At 39.1% G+C, this 23,403-nt stretch overlaps 1 long non-coding RNA gene across 1 annotated transcript; it reads right to left on the reverse strand.

The window, feature by feature from the left end:
• Positions 1-332: 332 nt before the first annotated feature.
• On the reverse strand, positions 333-5,766 carry LOC149917255 (uncharacterized). The gene is made up of 3 exons (XR_016468027.1): positions 5,114-5,766; positions 1,807-2,123; positions 333-1,096 (listed from the first exon to the last, which is right to left on the reverse strand). It is a non-coding gene; the product is annotated as an uncharacterized LOC149917255 (long non-coding RNA).
• Positions 5,767-23,403: the final 17,637 nt, after the last annotated feature.

Below are 23,403 nucleotides of genomic sequence, written 5' to 3' on the forward strand. Positions count from 1 at the left end.
ATGAATAAATTTTACTCCGTCTCTCTCTCTCAAAAAAAAAAAAAAAAAAAAAAAAAATTCAGCTGATAACAAGCATGAGAAATTTCAGATGAAAAGAAATTTTTTTTAAAGAATATTACGAGCATGGGAGAACAGCAGGTTAAGACGGAAGGCTCAGTGAAGCCTTAGCTATAACAATTGCCAGCAAGCAAATACTATATCCAAGCACTAAATCTTGCTTTGTGCTGCCCTGGTGCACAGTAGTGGGAACAGAATAGAATAATAAAAGCCGGTCCCCTTATGCAAACAGCAGGGCATAGCTCTCAACAGAATACAAGGAGAAGGTGAGCCTGCCTACTGTTCTGGCTCGCTAACCATATTCCTGAGGTCTGTGGGTTAGTTGTCACCTCTAGCTCCAGTCAGTTAGTAAATGTACTTCAAACAATAGCAAGGGGCACATTTTGGGTCTTTCCCGAAGAATACTGTACCAATTCATTGCCTCCAAATATACTGTTCTATTAAAGTATTTGAAGGAAGTTCATATAAGCAACATGGTGGTTTAACAGGTCAAAAAGGGAGTGGAAGAGCTGCAAGAAGTTTTCTGATTAACTGTGTGTTTAAAAAAATACAGGGCTGTGAGGAAGGTATTACACGCAAGCCATCCCTTATCGCCGTGCTTTTTGAGTGAAGCACCCACAGACTGCAGCTCATGCCAACACCGCTTCAAAAGTGAGTTCAAAAGAATTAAAAATTGCAATCAAATACATTCCTGCACTGTGTTTTCTCTTGCTTCTACTACTGCTTTGTTGATAAGCCTGTCTCATATTTTCTACCTAGAAAATAAGATTAAAGACACATTCACCTATTGTTAATACAAATTGACTACTATGGCTAAAGAATAATGAACTATTCAGCATTAGCTTATGGATCCACATCTATTATAACATCAACTGAAGGGATTTGCACGTGGCAAGCAGGACACCAAAAAAATTCTTCTATTCTGCCACGAGTTGCCTGTTGCAAGTTGAGTTTGGCAGCCAGGGACCAATATTGAGTTGTCAGCATCCTCTTGCATAGTGAAAAAAGTTGTTGCTTTCTTGTGCAGATGCAAGAGTTTCTGTGGGAAAACAGAACATAATCATGGTTCTGAATATCTCTGTGGATTGGCAATGTCTCTAATACATAGATCACTTGTGCAAATTCAGTCCCAGCTGGATGGGAAATTATTGAAAGTGGTTGTTGTTTGATTGATATAAAATGAGTTGTCAGATTGATTCAGTGCCTCCAGGGCAGATGTCCACAGTGTAATTGGCACCTGTCAGAAGCAAAGAGTTCCTTGGTACGAAGTAACAACTACTCCTGCGACCCCCAAAAACAGTGCCTGTGTGCCAGGGCTCAGCAAGAAGGCAGGCGAACAGAGTTTCTACTTTGGGGCAGGATCTTTTATGCCATAAAGGCAGCAAAAGATTTGGCATGACACTCGGTGCAAGGTTTTCCTGGGCTCTGGCTAGAGACTATCACTCAGTTCCTCTGCTGTTTGGGCAACGCTTTCCTTAAGAATTAGAGGAAAGCACATACATTTGGATATTTGTTAACGTTGTCATGGTACAAGTATATTCATAAAGAAATTCTGCATATTTACTTACTATAAGGAATGTTGTGAACAATTACATTTTCTTACATCTTCAGCAATTCTCATGACAATGACAGCCCCAAAACTAGGGAAATAGGAGAGTGTCTTCTCAGAAAAAAAATATGGCAAAGAAACCCACCGCTACTGGCGGTATTAACGTGTTTGCTAATGGTAAACAGCAACTTGTTGCTTACCGCAGACTGGAACAAAACAGATTTTCTCCATGAGTTCACTCTCCCATCGCCAGACTGCCGAGCTGGCCACCTCCATGGGGCTGCTGCTCTGGGAGGCACCAGCTGAAGGGCTGTCCATTAAAATTCATTTTACTGTCTTCATCTAGTGAATGGCTCATCTCTCCTTCTCTCCTTTCATCTCTGTTTCCTCCTTTAGATTATTTTTCATTATGCCTCCCCCCAACGTACACACACTTTCCCTTTCATCTCTATATGTATGCTATTCCAGCACTTGTCAGCCACAGCAGGAGGGACATGGTAGAACCAAACAATATGATCTGTTAGGTGGAAGAAAATATTATTATCAGCCGCCTTAGAACAATCATTTATCATCGCATTTTAAAGAGGTCTGCTATGTTATTTATTTTATTATTCTGTATTAGGTACATGATTTAATTTTACAGGCATTATTAATCACTAAAATACATTATACTTTCAGCCAGGATGTTAACATTTTAAATGCATTCATCTTGCTTCTTAAAACAGAAACAATGGGCCTTCTGCAGTGCCCTCCCTCCCCTTCAGTCAATAAATCCTTTCTATTGATTCAGGAAATAACTCTAAGCACTATTTTATATTTTAAGTTCTACTAGCCATGCTCAGCCATGTAATTTTGGTTAATAACAAATGGATCTTCTATTTTTGCTGGTTACAACATGTTTGTTTATCAAACTCAGCTTGGAAGGAGCCGGTAGCAGAGCACACCTACCGTGGCGGAGAGGCTCTGCAAGAGAGTTCCTAAATGAATGTTACAATAAAATAAAGTATCTTAAAAAAGTATGTGTGCATGTGTACAAAAAGCAGCCTCATCAGGAGACAAATGATAAATGAAAAATCCATCAGTGCTACAGATTCCCTTGAGCCAGCTTGGATCAACAGACAAAATGGATTTTTGATAAATCATGGCTTTGCCATTGTTTATTCTCTCCTGGAATACCCATTGCAAATCTCGGAGAGATAATTAGAGAATTATCATATTGCTTAACTAAGTAGTGCAAATTGTGTTATATTCTGTGTATCCCAACCCAGGGCAGTATCATTAGTGTTGTTTAATCATTGCAAATACAGTCATTCTATTTAATAAATTGTCTTCATTGTCAATATCTCTGATTGACTATTTCTCTTCTCATAATGTTGTTGGATAGGTTAGTTACCAGGTAATCTTACAGTTAATACATACCACAATGAGGCAAAATGTAAGAAAATGCAAAGGTCAAAAACATGTTTCTATTATGAAAAAAATGAATGATAATGACATAATTTTTTCAGCTCATCAGGTTCTTTGCTAAGTGCCTCTGTTATTGCCAGATCAGTAGTGTATAACAAAGAAGTGCTTTCTGTAGGCTGCTTCATTAGCCTGCCCTGTAGGACCTCACCTCAGACCTTTCACTAATCTGTTGGCCAGCTCAATAGCCTTGTTAGTTCTATTCACTTCTTCCTGGCAGCAGCTTTTCTCAGCTGTAGCTCTCAAAGGCAGTGGTTAAGGCAGCCAGAATTATGTCTAGTTCCTTCAAATGAAAACAGTGAGAAACAACTTGGGCATTGTAAGGACACACAAAAATATTTCTGCTGTCCCATTTTATATTTCTGGAAGTTAAATTATGCAGTGTAAGAAAGGTGTAAACATCAACCGCTCTTCGAGCTTTTGTCTAGGTCGTGTTCCAAAGGCAGATTTGGGAAAAGCTCTGGAAAATCATGGCCAGTCTTCTAATGTCCCTTGCTTGCTCACAGCAGCATTAAAAATGAAACTGCAAACTTGATCTTGTATCAATCAGTAAAAAAGAAATGCCACCTTCTCCCACAGAATTTTGAAATGTAGCAAGATATATTTCTTACTACAGCTATATTTGCTGTATATGGGTGATCAAAAGCTCTCTGCAAAGACGTCTGTTTGGAAACTGAAGAGAATAGAAATTTTAAAGATGATTGATAGATAAAACACTTGCAAACGCACAAGTCGGTGTCCTTTGCTGACTTTCAATTAGACTGGTTTCCAAGTGCAGTGAGCCTTACTAAAAGCAGCCTGAAATCCCCAGACCTAGGAGCAGGCAGCTCCGCACCCACTGCATTGTGGCATGAGGCATGCAGACAGTCCCACTGGGTTACAACCCACATTGTCCCCAGGGAGGAGCATGAGGGAGTGCAGCATGGTGGCTGGGCAGGAGCATACAGTGTGGGGCAGCTGCAAAGGCCCCCACACAGCAAATGTGTGGATTTTTGTGGACATGTGTAGAGAGAGCACGCAGCCAACAAAATGGATGGGAAACGGTGGCCTTCCTGAGCAGCAGGTGCCTGTGCCGCCTGACTGACCTCAGTGCTGACCTGGGGACTCCCTGTGCTTTTCCCCAGAGTAATGCTGAGTGACCTCATCAGAGTGCCCTGCCTTAGGGACAAGGAAGGAGCTAGGTGATGGGGCAGACAGTTGTTTTGTTGAGGTGGTTTGGAAGAACAGTGAATGACAGAACAACCATTTCTAAGCAGCCCCAAGACAGCCTTTGCAGAAGGCTCAACTTGCGCGGAGCAGGGAGGCAGGGCTGGGGCCCACCACAGGTGTGCTGCGTCATGTTTCAGCAGCAGCCTCAGGTGGCTGTGCAGGCCGCACCATGGTCCAGCCATTTACCTGAAACTATTAAAAATGTTAGCGTGTGATAATTACTCTGGCAAATACCTCTGCTTTGTACAATGAATCACATCAGAAAGACCTCAGACAGAGAAAGATATTATAAATAATTGAATTTTAAAGGTCTCAAAAATGACCAACGTCTTCCAGGTGTTAAAGTTCAGGTCCTTGGGCCCATCAGAATCCCAGTTTCACCTAAGATCTTGGTCTTCCACAGCAACACACTCCCACAAAACTTGCTGCTGTGTATTTACACTACCTGCACACAAATGATGACTGACAATGGACAACAAGAGAGATCAAGGGCCTGGCTCTAAACCCAAGGGAATGGAAAGAGAAAGAAGGGCAAAAAAAGTGACTTGCTGCACCAAGTGAGGCTGCTGCAGCTCCTGGGCAGGCAGCAAAACCTACCTGGTGCTGCTTCAGCAGGTCCCAAAAAACCAGAAATGATTTTTCACTGTTTTGGCTCTACTGAGCCAGGCTGAAACACAGCACAGTGCCCTGCTCTCCATTCACTGTTCAACAGCTTTTTGTCTTCTAAAAGGATAAAATAAACATTAGTTATCTGGGGTGAAATAAGTAGACAACCGAGACATAAAAACCCATATATATGCGGTTAAACAGAGAAAGAACAATTTCAGTTCATACTGGGCAAAACCATGACCTGTGGGAGCCAGTAGTGGCAGAGTGCAGCTGGACAGGAGCCATGTTGTGAGGCTGACACTGGTCCGCTCCTCCATAATTATTTTCAAGGCTTTATCATATGAAACAGTGCATGCCAGGAAACACACGCTGCTCACTGCTGGGTACCTCTCCTTCCCTCCATTTCCTTCTAGCTCATTTGCAATGTGAACACCTTGCCTCATTCCCCTCCTTTGGCATGGTGTTTGTGGTGGGCATGGGCCTGGGCAGGGGGGGTCTGGGCTCCCTGTCCAGGAGGGAGCCCAGAGCAATCGGGCCCAGAGTGGACTGCAACCTAATGGATGAGCCACGTTTGTGACTTTCCATAAATAATGTGCTAAATGGATAAAAAGATACCATTTTTCCTTCTTTCCCCTGAGTTACTGATAAAAAGACAAGTTCCTTCCCTTACAGTTTGTGCATATAAATGTGATTAATGTGAAAAAAAATAAAATTAAAGTGCCAAAATTTCTTTCTCTCTCTCTCTTTTTTTACAGCATTGCCCTTTTCAAAACAAGGGGAAATTCAGTATAGTTTCAGTGCCACAGTGATCAAACAGTGTCACATCACTATGGCAATTGCTGCCCAGGCCAGGAATACAGATCAGCTTTAATTGTGCAACGCCTTATTGCTGGTGCATGTCAATCAGAACCTATGAATTGAGAAAAATTTGCTCTGTTCATTCTGTTAAATGATGTATCCAATTAAACCTGTTAGAATTCATGATCTTCAGTCAAGGTTAAATGAAAGTAGTTACTCCTGTCAGCTAGGTGATTAAATGCTGCCTACATCAGGCACATTTATGTGCAAAATTAAAATTTTGGTATAAAGCATGAATCTTTATGCATGCCAGTTAATTATCTTGCGGTTCCTCCATTTATTAAATGCCCACTGCATTTCTTCTTAATCATCAGCTTCCTTTCAAAACTTATTTCATACTCTATACTATACCAAATTTCAATGTTTAAAATGAAAGCTGTTTCAATGAAAACTTCCTCTTTTCAAGGGTTTGGCTGTTGCTACAATACTGAAGATGGCCATTAACAGTTTTTGAGTTCTTATACAGAAGGCTGATGTGTGTTGTTTTGTTTAATCCATAGAGCACGCAACAGGAACTCCTGAGCTGCTGCAGCCGGCCATCCATTCTGTCCCAGAGCCACCAGGGTCTGGCTGCAGTCAGCCAACTTCAGGGCCCTGCAGGCAGTGAGGATCAGGACAGTGGCTGTGCTGCTGAGTACAGTGGCAGAAGCACCAGAAGACAGCAGGGCACAGGCACTAGGGCATGCCCACGGACACTGGAGCCACTGCAGCCCTGATGCCCATTCCCCTGCCAGCCCTCAGCCAGCACCTGTGTTCCTTTAGGTTTGGCATAGTGCTGCGTTCTGTTTGCCCTAGGCAGCTACCACATTGCAATATCACACTTTAATTAGAAGGAAAATAATATGTTGCATGCTTAAAATTAAATTCAGTTGCATATTTATATTTATAAGACACACTATGGGCAGGATTTAAATGCCATATGAATTGAGGAAGCAGAATATAGGTGTATTATAGTGATTTCTAGCTGAAACAGTTGCTGGAAATGCATACAAAGCAGAGCAGCACCAAATGCTAATTTAATACCCTAAGACAACGCTCCATGCTCATACAAGCACAATTTCAAATATTCTATGTGTGCATTTATCCCCTTTCATTATGAAAAGGTATTAAGAACCTTTGTGACAAACACGCAACATAAAAAATATGTCATACCACTTCATGACTACTAATGAATAATATCATTTAAAACAGACTGGGAAATAAACTAGTATAACACATTCTACTAAACTAGTACTATAAATATGCACAAGGTTGTTATTAAAGATAAATGCACACAGTAATTTTCTACTTGTAGGTTTTACAGGTATAATTTTGAATCATACAATATTTTTTAACACACATCAAGTGATGGGAGCCAACGGGAGCCTGACTGGCAGTGGCTCCCCAAGACCGATCTCTGATGTCTCCATCTCTCCTTGAGAACCCACATTAATTATCGTGGCCGCGTCAGGACGCGATGATGCTCAGGTCACAGCAGGCAGGCCCCGACCCTGCAGCAGTTCCACCTGTGGCATGGAGATCATGCTTGCAGAGCTCACCAGATGCCCCGACCAGCAGTGCATGACCCCCACCAACTCCTAGGAGGTGGCTCATTTTCTCTGGCACATGCACCTTCTGCTGCAGACAACAGAGAAAAACAGGTATTGCTTTCCTTTACTGTTCAGCAACTATCAGCTCAGTCTCTCTAGATACCTCAGAAAAAGAGGAGTAAAGGAAATCTTCACAGTCACAGATAACAATTCCTCCCGGATCTGGCAGGAGTGCTGCAGCAGGAAGGCAGCTAACAGCGAGCCGCCTCGCAAGCTTTGAGATGTCTGCTGCAGAACTGCTTCAGCCCACCGCTTGGAGCATCCAGAACTTAGTGCCTATTTTCCTTTCTCCATGTGTTCTTTCACTCTGGTTCTCCAGACCCAGGTGTAAGTTGTTAACCCCAGGCCCAATGTTCCTTAATGTCACCCCATGAAGTGATACTGTCAGGACAATTTGTTTTTGCTCAAAACAATTTACCTTTCTTAAAATTGTGACTGTTAGGTTAGCATCCCATTGAGATGAGAGGAGAAAAGAGCTGCAAGCTTCAGGTTGTGTCTAAAATTTTAAGGTAGGCAAGCTGCAATGATTTATCTTCAGCATGCTGTTTTATATCCGTAAGAGCAAAATATTTCTTTTTAGTGGCGATTAAATTGTGCAGAAACTGACTGACATTGATAAGGCAAACACTGCAGTCTGCTTAAACAGACTGAGAGCTGCAGACCAGATGCTGCTTGACCACAAGAATTTAAGTGTACACACATACACATGCATTTATTTGATTCCACAGGCAATTTTATCTCACAGCACATATAAAGCAATGTGTGAAGATAAAACAAAATTGGCATGGAATTACCTATTTTTAGTAGATATATTTACAAAGAATTTCTGGTTTGGATTATAGTCATTTTCAGGTAAAACTTACTTAGAAAGTAATTAAGCTTATTTTATCTATTAATTCATATTTTTTTGTTTTGCATTCTGCTGCTAAAACAAAACTATGGAAGGATGGATTTTTTTTTGCTGGATATGATAAATGAATAGAACAAGGGTTGTTAATGTTTGTCATTTTCCTTATCTGTACACATGAATATGTTATATGCTCATTTCCATTGCAAATGGAACATCAAAATGATCATTGCAAACTGAAACATACTGTACATTTCATTACTTCATTTCTTTGAAAATACTGACAAAAATAATCAATTGCTAGAATTCTTGTACTAAAGCTTTGCAACTCAGTGAAAATTGAATGAATAATGGTGTCCACCCAGAATAAAGCTGGCAGCATCCTCCAGAGGGTCATTGCTATCCCCTTCTGTAACGAAGTCGGCCCATGGAGCCCTGAATCACAACAGGACAACCGTGCCAGGCACTGCACAACACAACCGTGCACAGCTCTGCACAAACACATGGTCACTTTGCTTCTGGCACACCTTTCCTCCGCTCTCCTCACATTTAATGTAGCAAAATGAAGGCAGAGAGGAGATGTGACTTATTTTAATCACATCAGTGAGCAAATACTGAAGAGGAAAAAGAAGTGTTTGAGATAAAGAACAAACGTGTATAAAATGGCTGCAAACTGACAGTTAGGAGGTTTTTATCAATCTGAGCAGTGCAGTTTTGGAGCTGCATTCCTACAGCAGCTGTGGGAAGAAACCTCTGTAGAGGTAGGCAGAAACTCACAGCATTTGGGAAAGGGAGTTGAGGCTTTAGCTTTCAATTACTCTGTGTTTGTTGTTCAGAGTACAACAATGTCTCATTCTCAATCATCCCTAGAGAGTTCCAAAATGTAGTAATGAATTAAAAAATGCAGTGAGAGATAGTGGGGCTTTTGTCATAGGAAACAGAACCAGAGGAAGGAAAAGATATAAAAGCAGGGATTAGCTTGGAGCCCAGAATGACATTTGAAGACACAGTTTAAAAAAAAAAAAAAATTCTCAATATGGAAGGAGGACTGGGGCTCTTGACAAAATGATGAGACTCTGTCAGCCAGAAAACAAAAACAGTATGGAATAAATACACAGGAATAAAAACATAGGATATATAACAGGAAGGTAAACCACATCCTTCTGAGCTGAGAGGAACCCACAACCATGTACACCTGGTCTTACTGCTCATGGGACAACAGGTCGTACCCTGAAAACCCTTACTTATGCAAGTAATTCCACTAAAATCAATTGTAACCCATGACTGTAATGACTGCTTCCTTGTCTCTGTTAGGGATTGCAAGGTCAGGTCCATTTTCTGTGCAATATTGGATGAATGCTAGAAAATCAATAGCTCTATTGAGACTTCTTCTTTTGGAGTAAAAATAAACCTGGATCATTTTAAGTTCAAATGTTCGTTTTTCCTGCGTGTTTTTATAAATTCCTTCTGAAAGCAAAATGGCCAAATCAAAATTGAGTGAAATGCTCACCTTTTTGGTGTATTTTACAGCTTGTTTTTATAACTAGCTTTGTAATGCTGTAAAGGTTAAAGGCAATTTCATCATTTCTTTGTATTTGTTCTCCATCAGTTAAAATTGACATAAACTGAAGTTTGCTGTTTAATAATTTTGCTTAAGCAATTCCCTCTGTTTAAGTGACTTAGGGATGAGTAGAGGAAAGAGAATGGCAGAGTCTGTTAGTTCGGGAGTTTTGCTTTATTATGGAAAATTTGTTGGTCAAATTCAAAGGAAGGCGTTTCTTTGTTTAACGAAAAGATTTTAGAACAATTGTAGAAATAAAACTGATTGTCAAGTACTGCTTTGGTACCATGGAAAAATTTACTCAATTCTGTTCACATTACAAGTTATTTTTGTACTTTCCACAGTCATTGTGGAACACCTCCAACTATCATTTAGTTTAAAACACCTAAAGTTAACTTAGTATTTATATCCTTAGTTTGTTACTAATCTACAATTAAACTTACTGTGATTGTGTCCAAATCGACTTTTTATAATAAAATATGCTAAATCCCTGTTTTGTTTGCCTTACACTTCACTTATGGTGAGTGACAGGGAAATCATGATTAATTCAAGGCATACAAATAACCTATTTTTTCTAATATCTTCAAGGTTTTCTGCAGTAATGGTGAGCCCTTGTTGGCTTGAATGAAAGTTTAAGACCTACTTCGTTATCATAGAGATGTGAAGTATTGTAGAGATGTGTAGTGGTCAGTTTCATGTCTGGCATGAAGAACAGACTGTGCCAGAATTCAAACAGTGGTTACAAAAGAGGAAACTTCACAAAAAATAATGGCTAATTTCTCTAACCTTGGTTATTATCAAAAGAGCTTAGAAATGTAAAGTCTGCCAATTAAGAAAAGGAGCTAATGAATAGGAATAGGCGTACTTTCTGTCAGAGAGAGAGAGATTTAAAATTTTGGAGAAAAAGATCCCAAATTCATTCTTCATTCACAGAACACTAGACACGAAGCACTTGGTTGATCCAGTTCAAATATTTTTTTCCCAAAAGACACTTTCCCAAGTATTATTATGGAAAATCTGTTTCTATACAGGTTGAGGGGAACTTTGGATAAGCAAGAAACTAAACTGGTTTGGTGGCCAGGGTTGAGGTGAGGTGATCGTGTTGTTCCTGGAGCCCATACACAACTATGGGATTCCAGCACAGCTAAATTTACAGGTGTGCTGGTGAGCAAATCCAAGTATGTAGTCATTGCTCTTCCCCTTTTACTTAACTCTTCACAGAGTGTTTTCCACATCAGCCATTACTTCCACTCTCGCACTGCTGAACAAGTGGTTGTAGTTTGACTATGATTGCTAACAACATGATTCACAAAACAACATATAACAACAAGCTGTTGTAACACACATTTTGCTAGTACTGTACATGTTTCAGACACACCCTGCTTGCATTTCATAGCTGCATAGCTCACACAACTTTACTATTAGTATGTTTGAGAATTGCTAAGATATGGCCTGAACCTGTGATTGAGTACGAGGTGAGAAGGTGTGGCTAACCCAGGGAGCACAGGTGCAAGCAATAAACCTGAGTGACCAGAAGGGGGTGGACTTCTCACCCTCATTTATGAGATAGTAGCCAAGGCAGCATCATCTCTATTTGGAGTCAGCACCCTTCTTAAAACTTCACTAGCCTTTGGAAAGGTAAGCTGCTTTTTCTATTATTGCTTTCCAAACTAAATATTGATGAATACCTTTATAAGTGCACTCTCATCTTGGTAGGAGGTACTATCATTGCCTTCCATTACTCCACAAACAAAAAAACTGCAAATGTAGGAGAACAGCTATGACTATTAAACCTTGCATAGCACAGTACTACACAGTGATCTTCAGTACCCTCATTGTGTTCCTTGCTTTGCTTGGTTGCCTGATTGCTACATTATTAACACACATACAAAACAAAGCAGAAAAAGAACACCACCAAACCCAGAACCCAAAAGAGAGGCTAATGCTATACAGACTGCTTTTTGAAACATTGCATGGGTTAGGGTGCAAAAATAAAATTATTCAATTTCTCGTAACAGTATAAAAATTAGGCAACAAAACAGGTCAGATACTTACATATATCTTTCTGATGTGCTCATATGATAGAAGAGCAGATTGATAAAGGACAGAAGAAATGCTAAATATGCACCGTGACAAACAGTGAAAAATTAAGTATTGTAACTAACATTAATTACACTCTAGTAAGATGAATAGGCTCTTCATCATTAATGAGAATGTACACCTTTGTCTAAGTTTCACATCTACCTGTGATAAATGTGCTAATGGTGATAAAATACATCATAGTAACGTTTGAATTAACAGCATACTAATAGATTGACATACAAGTATGAATAAAGCATTTAATCATAAATATTGTACCACACCCAACAGCAAATTTTCTTTTATGCTTATATCAAGGAAAATGGATAAACATTACGATCTTATTTTAGTTTATACTGAGAGACTCTAACAGTATAAGCCAGTGATATCCCAATGTTTGTAGTCCATATTATTAGATACCTACACAGTGTTTTGGGAGATATTCAGCCAGTTTAAATAAACAATAAGGAGAATTTCTGAATAGAAAGGGTGGGGCTGGATCTCAGTGCACACTACCCACTGACTCTTGCCCATGTGGTAGGGATGGAACATTCAAGCAATCTTCATGATGGGCTGAGTCCAATGCCTATTACAAGACAGATTTTAATTCATTCTTAATGAAAACCAAAGCAAGCTCCCTAGTCTTCAATTCTTTTCTGTATCATTAGGAGGCCTTTCTCTCCCATGTTTCCAATTGCCCTTTTTCCCAACAGAAGGGCAATGGAGCCATTGAGCCAGGCATGGAGAGGGAATGGCCAGGGCTGCCTCCTGCATCTGTGAACACAGAGCTGATGGGGCTGCAGCCTCCCCACCAAGAGTAGCTGGAATGGGCAGATGAAGAGTCTTGCCCTGAGTATCCGTAGCAGCACTACCGGGCAAGTCCTGGGCTGGGAAGATCAGACCTCTCCTAAGAGATGTTTCCTTGCTCACCCACTGGCCCACTGAACACCCCCCAGGCCTGGAAGCTGCTTCTGTTGGACAGGGAGGTCACCTTGCAGCATAGCCACAGGATCTTACCTGGCACACAGATCTCTGGCAAGGCTTAAAATACTTTAATTTACTGCCAGTGCTCACTGAGGCTGCTGAGTAGATGATGCCCAGTCAGTGCAATAACTTAGAAAATCCTGAGACAGTATCCAAGCTAGATGCACAACTTAGGCACTGGCCTGGCTGGCAGAAAAGCTCTGCGGGTCAGCAGGCACATGGAGACAAGGCAAAAATTGTGCTTTCTGCAATTCTTGTATGCTAAGACAAGATGACCTAGGCTAGATTTGCACAGAGGAGGCTATAGCACTACCTTGAGGAAAAAGAGTCCCCCGTGCACAGAACTAGGCGCACATGGCCGGAATTCTCCAGGTTTCCTCTTCTGTCTAAACTTACAGATCTCTCCACAAAATCTGAAAGTCTAGAAAAGTGAATGTAGGGGTTTCAAACTGCTTGTAAGTTTTAAGCTATTTCACACCAGCACAGGCAAGTGTAATACAGTATGACTGCACTGGTAGCCACCCTACTCACACACATTTTATTCTTCATTACACTAAATGGTACATCACCATAGTAGTGTTTTCCTTCACATTCCAACTGGTAGCTCATTGATGAAGGGAACACTTCTCATAATCTTCCTTCCATATAGTAATCTTTATAATTTTGCATTTCTAAATGCTGAATGTTCACTAATGCAAGTGGGAAGATGAGTTTCCCGTATCCTGGAAGATATCTTAAGAAGAAGATGTTATTGATTCATATGCTCTGCTCTGGAATTGCTTTGCAAAGGCCCTAAGTATTATTATTTTCATTTTAGCAAGCAGGAAAACAGTACAGATATTGCCCAAGGTCACCCTGCAGACCAGTGAGGGAACCTGGATTAAATTCAGTCCCTCTGGATCCCTGAACTGAGACCATTCTGCTGAGCTATTTTTGGAAGGTGAGAACACTTCAGATGAAGCATAGACAGGATACACAACTCATTCTCACAGCATAAGAATAATTTATGACATTTATAACATTTTTCTCTGGTAACTTTTTCTGGTTACAAGCAATAAGTGAGTTCTATGCATTAACAAAAGAAGAGTTGAAAGAAGCAGAAATTTAAAACTTCAAGTCGAAGAAATGTATACAGCTCTTACCTGCTGGACTCTAATGATGTTAATAACCCAAACACTGTATCCAGCAACAGCTGAAATCTTGCTTGCACAAATTTTGAGCTGAACTCTGGGTCACTTTTACAGTTCTAACAATAGCTGCAGAAATATATTTCTTATCCAAATTAGTAGGATTTGGGGAAAATTCATATACCTTAAGAAAAAAATAAAAATGTATGAAAAATTACTAATAATGTAATAAAGTTTGAAGCTTGTGGACATCTAAATATATGCCACAACAAACAAACAAACAAAAGCTTGATAAGTTGTGGGTCAGTATGGAAAAGCATCTTCTCTGTATTCAATATTTGTAGAAGGCAGGATGACAGTATTTTATTCACATTACAGCTACAAAAACAAAGCAGATAGTGACAAACTTTAGAGAACTACTCAAAGGCACTTAGCAGAAATTCACAAAATGCTAGATGTGGCAGAAGATGGTTCAAATCCACTTTAATCAACCATTCAGAATGTTAACGTAAATATTTCTTCTGTCACTTAGCTGTTATTCTCTCTGAGCTTTCCTTTTACTGAAGTTCATTGAAAACACAGGTTTTGAGCAATAAGCTGCCTCTCCCTGCTTTCTTCTGTATCTCCTCTTATGACAACAAAATGCTGGGGTTTAACTGGTGAGATCAAAAAATGTATTATTATGGAGAACTGAAATAAAATAAAAGTTCTCCCGTACAGAGAAACCAAAATATAGTTGATATATATCCCAATTTTTTAATACCTGCTGGAAAAAAAAAAAAAAATTACAAATTCTAAAAGACAAACTGAGGGTATACTACAGCTTTACTTCAATAAACCTGTCAATATATATAATACTTAGTTCTGGCCTTTGCACGAGCAATGCCCACTGATGTCAGTGTGTTTAGATGGACATATAGCATACTATTTTCCCATGGCTCCTACTGCTATTTTTGGATGGATAACACTACTTTTTAAAGCCCATAGTGCTGAGTATCTTTAGTATTAGGCATGACCTTTTTATGCAGTTCTTTAGGCTTGTTCTCTGATCTCAATAAGTCTCCTGGGTAATCCAGCAATTTGCTAGCAACAGCCTCGTAAAGAAAAATAACACAAAGCTTTCATTGTACATGCAAACTATGCAAATATGGTACACCTCAATAATATATTTTGCAATCACAGTTTTAAACGTATGTGATTTGGGGGATATTCTAGCTTGTTCCAGGATATAGAAAATAATTTATCTCTGGAGATGAACATTATTTAATTTGACTAATGACTGATTTACTAACATAAACTCCACTTGAAACATGCAGTAATATTTCTCTTATTCACCAGGGACTGTTGTTTTTCTGAAACAGATCAGTAAGAAACCAAAGCAACAAAAATTTCAGATTCATTACTTTGCAGAAATGCAACTTTTACATGTTTACTCTAATGAGGCATTAACTTCAGTGGGTCATTCATAGCTGAATTTTAACAATTTGATTTTTCTTACTCTGTTCATTGATCAATGGATCAAACTGGGTCCTGCAAGTAATGGCATGAATAATTCTCATGATATAACCAACTAGAAAATTATTAATGATTAATAAGTCAGGATAAACTAAAACTCTGCATATGCAGTAATCAAGATACGATCTTCATACAAGATTTTCTGATGTTCTTTGGCTTCCCATGTGGGACTTCTGCGGAAGGATGTGTGTGCAGCCCTACAGAGACCTTGTCTTACAGCACTCTATAAGACAGAGAGCTAAAAAAAAAAGTCTCTCTTTACAGCTTTCTGCAGTTTTATAAAAGAAAAAAATAGTGAGATATGAGGACCAATTATTTTACATTTAATTTCAGCATGATGTAAATTTGTATATCCATCAACAAATTTCCAGTCACCATTTCCACTGGTAGAGTGGGTTTATATTCACCAAGATACAGAGAGTGACATGAATGACATCTGGAGAGACTGAAATCTGACAAGCTCCCCAAGGCAAAGAGAAGCGGAACTGGCATTTCCTAGCTCAGCACTAAATTCTGCAGCGTAATACAATAGGAAGTCTGTCTTTCCCCTGACAAGTGTTTTGAACTCATTTTATTTAGACTTTCCAGCTATTTACCCTTAGGTAACCTGGGCTAGGCAGTACATAACTGAAAAAGAGAGCAGAAACCAGAGGCTGGAAGGCAGCCCGGACACTGCAATGCTGTGATTGCAGCATTGCTGCTGGGGTCTGACACCACTCACAATAGCTGTTCGTTCACCCACCTGAACGCATCCAGTATGTCATCTATTCTTGCTCTCAGCCCAACCTGTCTGCAGGGGTTGTGCAATTACGCTGTTGTTGGCAATTAGAAAAGAATCCAACAGTATTTTTCCTCCCATGAAAACTTCCGAAAATGTTGGCCTTCAGGGATGTGCAGCATAAAGAAAATTCTTCTAGGATATCTTATACGTGTATTTAAAAGATCCAATTAGTGAAACACTACTTTTCTCTCCAGTGTTAACAGCTATTGACATATATTAAAACTGCAAGTCTTTGGGACCTTACTCTGATTTGTATCTCGTAGCTATTACAGACTGACTCAAGACTAGGGCCTTATATATTGAGTAGGATTTAATCTACTCATGGTATCCAATGAAGTAAGGCAATTTTAAAAACTTGCTGGTGCTTAATTGGGCCTCAGAGCTTGCAGGAGTTGCAAAGGCTGCAAGTCTGAAGTGAAACCTTCGGTGCCTGACGCTACCAGCTACACAAAATTCATCAGCATGATAAGTGTTTCCCTCACACAGTATCAATAGCTGTCTTTCTTATGGGCTATGAAATTAATCCTTCCCTTGAAGCAGCTTTCTCTCGGTCACTATATCTTATTTTTTGGTGACAAATGGACAGGATGTGCTATGGGGGAATCCAGCACAAAAGAGACAAGGCAATGTAAAGAGACACGCTGCAAACCTCCTGCTACCTACCTCTTTGGGATGTCAGCACTGCTGTCACCTGCTGCTCAGCAGAATGCTGAAAGTTAATATTTCCCAAGCCTCAAGCAGAGCAAACTGGAGCTTTTTTTCTCCTTTCACACATGGGCATTATTTGGGAATTGCAGTCTCCAAGGCACAGCAAGAACAGGGCGTGCTGCTGGGCAAGTGTTAGTACTTCATCTTCTGCCTGTCTGCCTGGGGCTGTCTGATGTCATCCAGTCCAAAGAAGTCTGATAATGACAGCCCTCAAGTGCTGTCACAGCATTGCTTTAATAGTACATATCAGACTGAAATTTCTGAGGCTTCTTGGGAGAAATATCTTCTGTGGCACTCATCTAGGGAATCTGGGTTTTTGACATACATCTTGGAGCCTTTATGTTTCCTAAAAACATACTGACATTTAAGAACCACACGCTTTGGCAGTGTTTAAATATGTCACATTTTGCTGTAATAAAATGGCAAAGGGGCGTGCAATTAACTTGGGAACACTTCTGGAATTTCACAAGCTCCTGCCATTTCTGTGATCTTTGATATTTTCCTGAAATATCACTAGAAAACCTATGCCTAGCAATAAAATCTCATTTAGCTGGATTGCTCAAATAAATCATATTTCTTAAATGTGTGCACACCACTAAATCAATTAGCTTTTTTTAGGTACATCTTTGTAGCTTTCCAGCCTCAGTCCTCTGGATTATTCCCCTGGGGAGACGGAAGGCCTTGTGGTGCTATGTTGCATTTGTTATAGCTTGAGCAGATTTAGGAAAGTTTTCAATTCTGTCAGGTTTACCTAAAACCACTAGAAGATTACAAAGTTCAGTTGTAAGAAGTACAGATCCAAAACTTACAGCCTGTGGGGAAAAAAAAAATGGAATTAAGAACAGAGTTGGCTTTGGCAAGGTCACCTGAAGATTCTTGCTGCTGTTCAGCAACTTCTGCTTGATGAGCAAAAACCCTGGAAAGTGTCACAGCTCCGTTTGTGCTCCCAGTGTAGTCATGCTGCATGGCAAACTATGACTGGGAGCAAATGTATATTTACAGCCCGATGAAACCAATCTACTTACAACCTAGTCCAGCTCAAGAAATCCCTCAACTTCAAATTCAATTGCACAGGTGCAAATGACAGCTTATTTAACACTTGATTAAAATTTCAAGGTTTTACAAATTAAATAAGCTTATTATATATTCCAGACTTCCAGCTCTGAAGGATACCATTCCTACAAGATTTCTGAGTAGTCTATGCAGTTAAATAAAAACATAATTTTGACATCCTGAAATTTAAGTGTTATCACACCAGAAAAAAATTGAGGCATATAAAGTGTCAGTCACAAATATGATGAATTTGTATATTTGCAAATGAACAGGCTATTTGTTAATTCAATCAGGCAAGTATGTGAAATCCGTAGCATATTGCATTCTTTAATATTTTGCATCTCTTATTTCCATTAACACTCAATGAATACTCAATCTCAAAGCAGAGAAGTGCTATGAGAACGGCTGTCACCAGCATCAGTAAGTAATTCTAACAAACGTCTGGCATTTCAATCAAAAGGGATGCATACACTGGATAGAATGAAGCAGAATTGGTTCCCAACCAGACACTGTGCCAAATCACTTGAATTTATGCCCAGTGGCAATTGTGCAATAGCTGGAAGTTTGGATGCATGTCCCTCATTGTGAGTATGGTCATACTAAAAAGGGTGAATTAAATCAATGCAAAGCTGCTTTCAGTCAGATGTGAAGGCTAACAGAAATGTGTTCAAAGTTCAAAGCAGAGGAACAGACAGTGACACTTGTTACTAAACACTAGTTGGCAAACATGACACAAAGACAAGACCTGAGACAGCAATCTCCACATTGATAGGATCTGTATCACTGATGAAAGAAGTCAATAAGCAATCATTTTCTAGATTCTTCATCTTGGTAGCTCAGGCAAAATTGGGGGAGAGGAGTGGAAGGGTGGCACTTCACTGCAGAGAAGCCATAAGATTTACTCTATGTTTTACCCTTAATGAAAGGGGAGAAGGCAATGCTGGAGTCTTTGGACAAATACATATAACAGTAATGGGTAGAGAATCTTTATTAAATTAGTCCAAAGAAATAGGCTTTCACCATGCAACGTTTGTTTTATTTACGTTGCTTACCTGGTGCTTTACTGGGGATGCAAAACCAAGGCCCTCCCCTGACCTCATGCCTCTGACGTAGAAGTAGAGTTGCCATTATATCTGTTTTTAGCAGCCGTGGAGAAGGAGATTATCTATTTTGGAAACTTAAAAATAAATGTGGATTCACAGGCATCCAAACAGTAGAAAAACATGAGATGTACCCACCTCAAACACTGTATAAACCCTGTAGCCACGGACAGCTTTGAAGTCAGAGCTGCTCACTTTTACAGCTGTGCTGAGCCATCTTCCCTTCACAGACAGAGAACAGCTGGGCAGCAGAAATTGAGAATAAAAGCATTCGTCCCTTGAGTACCATTCCAGGAGGATACAACTTGAACAATACCAGTATGAATGAATAAATTACCACAAATACATATGTATATACAAATATTATATTTAGGTGTACATGTATGCTGATAGATTGATATTACTGTTGCAAGAGACATCAGCTCAGTTTCACATTATGTGGATGTTAATAGATGTATGTATATTACCAAGTTTTTCTATGCATAGTCCTATTATGTCAGACTATGCCTTGGTGTCTTTGTTTTCTGATGAAGTTCTCTCTTTCAAACAGCAAACTTAGTCCTCAGATCTTCCACCTAAATTATTACAGAAGAGAATTGATAATTAAGTTTTAACAAGATTTAAATGATATTAAAAACAGACAGTTAAAAGGAGACACTGCCTTGGGCTTTGTTGTAAATTTGTATAATTATTTTTAGTCCTCTCGAGAATGCATAATTATGCTTCTGTATTTATAAAAATACTGCCCTTGAGGCACCAAAACAAATTTTATAGTCCACTGATTTGCATATTAATGTTACTCTTGTGGTGTCAAACGTACTCTTTAGCAAATAAATGTCCATGACAATTTTCAAAATGTCTGAAGTATATGTAGTGTTCTAAACTTAGATTATTTAATTTTTTAAAAAATATATGGTCAAATAACAAATGAAAAAGAATAGCACAGGAATGAACGTATGCTATAAGAATCACTGGGGAGAAATGAAGCAGGTGAACTAAACAAAACATAACAGATTTTTAACAGCTTTTACTTAAAATAGCTTTGGTAAGCTAGTAAGTGCTAAGACTTACAGTCTAATCCAAAGTCCTTAACAGACAATTTAGCTGAAGACTTGTAACAATTCAGTTCTATATGTTTGCCTCCCTACAAAATCATAATCGCTGTGGAAGATCCTTCTCTTGAACGAATGTGCTGAGATACTTTTCAGATTGAGAGTAAATCTCAGAGATAAATGATACAGCCCCAAATTATAATCAGAGGCTGAAACTTTAATGGCCAAAATTTGTATTACCAGTAGCAAAGACTCTGTTTTAATGGTGGAAGATGATGGACATAGAGCCCTCTCATGGATGTAGAGTCATCTCTTATGGGTTGCTACATACAAGAAATAGTAGTTAGGTAATGACTTCCTGCTCTCATTTATGAATCTACCCTATAAAATCCTAGTAGATACAGACTTGGTTTTATTACTTATATTTGTCTTGAAGTTTGTTATTTTTAAGAGGCATTTTCAAAGCAAGGAGTTCTACCTACAGTACTATGAATGCACTTTACTGTCTTTAGACAGCAGCAAAATAACAACAACATCAAACTAAGTTAGGATTCAGTCTGATTATATACATATATTACGCAGAGAAAAATCTTACTAGCAGACATTCAAAAGACAATGAAATCAATTGGAGATTTCTTTATGCATGACTGAAAAAATTAAAATCATCATTCCATAACAAATTCCATATTGTTATCAAGATGAATCCATTGGCCTTGCAGTTTATCTCCATATGGAGCTGATGTATTATCAGCTGAAATACTGTGTTATTATCAGTGCAATAATGATCACTGTAATAATACTAAGCAATTATTTGGATAAGAAACTTATTTTCCAAGTTTATAATGAGAGCTGAACACAAATTTTGTGATTTTCCATGCACAGAGCAGAGATGGAATGCTTGTTGTGTGCCAAAACTTAGAAGAGAAAGTCATATCTCAGTGTCTAATAGTAGGAGGAAAGCAGAATTTTACAAAAATGGTTGTGTGTCAGTTGGCTTTTGGCAACACTTATTAAGCCATAAATGAGCTGACTGCATGTTCAGAACTACCATTTCCATGAAGTCATTCAAGGAGATATTAACAATTATCATTTAATTGTGACAAAATGGTATCACAGAGGGAATGTACACCTGACATTCTTCTGGTCTCTCGCAAGCCTAACTCCCAACACCTTATCTTCTGCACTACGCATCGTGTAATAATAATTTCTTAAGAAAAAGCAAAAAATATCTTAAAAAATAATGTAAAATGAAAGATGAGCTGCCAAAACTGAGTAAAATGTTTCTGTGATATTTCAAGATTGATTGCCAATCAGGTATATAATCTTGGGGATGAAATGAGGTGGTCTGAGAAAGTAAGCACAGAAAATTCTTGTGTTTCTTTTATAATGCAGAAATCCTTGGTGGGTTGTTAAGATCATTTGCACTTGGAATTTTATACCCACAATCAACTGCAGGAAATAAATTACAGATGTGATTCACTGGAACTTGCTCTTGCAAAGTGCTAAGCACTGGCTTTAAGATAAAAGGCAGGGGTTGCTAATACCCAGTTCCTTGGAATACTGAAGATGAAGAGACAAATGATGGCATTGGCAATGGATGAGATCTGAGCACACAATCATGGTATTGCTGGCAAAGTCATAGTACTTGACACTATATTTATGCTAGGCTTATGGAATCTGTGGGAGGATAAACTGTGAAACTACCCAACCCAATATGAAGTCTGCCAGGAAAAGCTACTCTTCAAAAACCTTGTATTAAATTTGAGCCAGCAGCATGAGTAGTACTGGTACAGATCATTGTGCATACAACATTGGAATGTTTTTGAGTCAGAATCGTATGCCACAAAACCATGTTTAATGTCTTGTAGTACCATGATTTATACTGTCTGACTAGAGAAAGGAAGGCACACTTACTTACAGGGAAATACATTTCACTATTGTCTGCAGCAGAAACTTCCCATAGCTAAAGAATAAAGTTCGAGGGCAGGAACTGTTTAACTTTGGGGCTTTGCCAGTGATATAATGAGGTTTACATATGCAAATTTACAGAGTACTCTACAAAAAACAAACAAGCAAAAACCACAAACAGAAGTATATGGAAGAACAACCAGAAGAGATGTACTTAACAACTTTAATAAAATCATTCTTCAGCTTTCCTCTTTAGAATCTCTTATCTTCATCCCAAGCTGACTTTGACAGATTTTAATTTGTACCAGATAGCTCTTGGGTGTCATGTAACTATAGTGATTTCATTCTGCTAGTATGTGATGCTTACTTCATTAACAGTCATACATGCCAAGGCAGTGAAGTGGTTGATGGTCCTGAGGCTAAAAGCAAATTCACAGGAAATGTTACTTTTACTCATACACAAGCTTGCTTTATCAAGGAGATCGTTTGGCAGGCAAACATTTAAAATTGTTACTGTTCCAATAATTTTATTTTACATTCAGAACTGTGGACAATTCACTGTTTGCCTTGATTCTGTGCATAGCGGAGGAAGGAGGAACAGAGAGAGGATGAAGAGATGGCAAAAGGAGACTTCCTCTCTTTCAGTCAATCCACAAGAAAAGTCAATCACAATTGCAGTGCTCTCAGCCAGCCCATTTCGCACCCATGGGACACAATACTACCATCAAAGGCAAAGAGCATTGACAGAGATGGGCTCAGTTCACTGAAACAGCAGCATCCAAGTGGATCTAACAGTGCTCCAAACTGAGGAGGAATCCCAACTCTCTGAATCTCTTGAGACAATATTTGTGCCCTATCCCTTGTTCTGGGTTGCCTGCATTGTGTGAACTGTTTCGTTGTAAGAGAAGGTAAAACTGCTGCTAGGGTTATCTTTGATCTGCACAAAAACAGAATCACAAAGAGGCACTGGAAATCAGATTACACATAACAGTGTCTGTGGGTACCCATCTAAGCACACAGTTAATGTAATACTGCAGAAAGCTGATTTATTACCAACACCTTGTTCCAGGAGTTTGCAGCCCCGCGTAGTACTTTGAATGCCTCATTATACAGAATCCACACCTCTGGACTCTTTCTTTTCTGGGTAGTGTCATTTTGAAGTAATACATTATCAGTTTCCATAGTCCAGTGATGCATTACCAGAATACATCAAAAAACAGCTGGCTCAGTCTCTCAATCCTTGGCGTCCAGCAACAGCTGACTGTGATGATGTATTACATGAACTCTTCAGTCTATCATTGTAATAGATCAAAACAAGGTACTGGTCTGAAGGTGTATTACTCAAAGGAAGGC

The sequence above is a fragment of the Phasianus colchicus genome, chromosome 7, assembly GCF_987193195.1.
Source record: "Phasianus colchicus chromosome 7, bPhaCol1.hap1.1, whole genome shotgun sequence".
In the NCBI taxonomy this organism is placed as follows: domain Eukaryota; kingdom Metazoa; phylum Chordata; class Aves; order Galliformes; family Phasianidae; genus Phasianus; species Phasianus colchicus.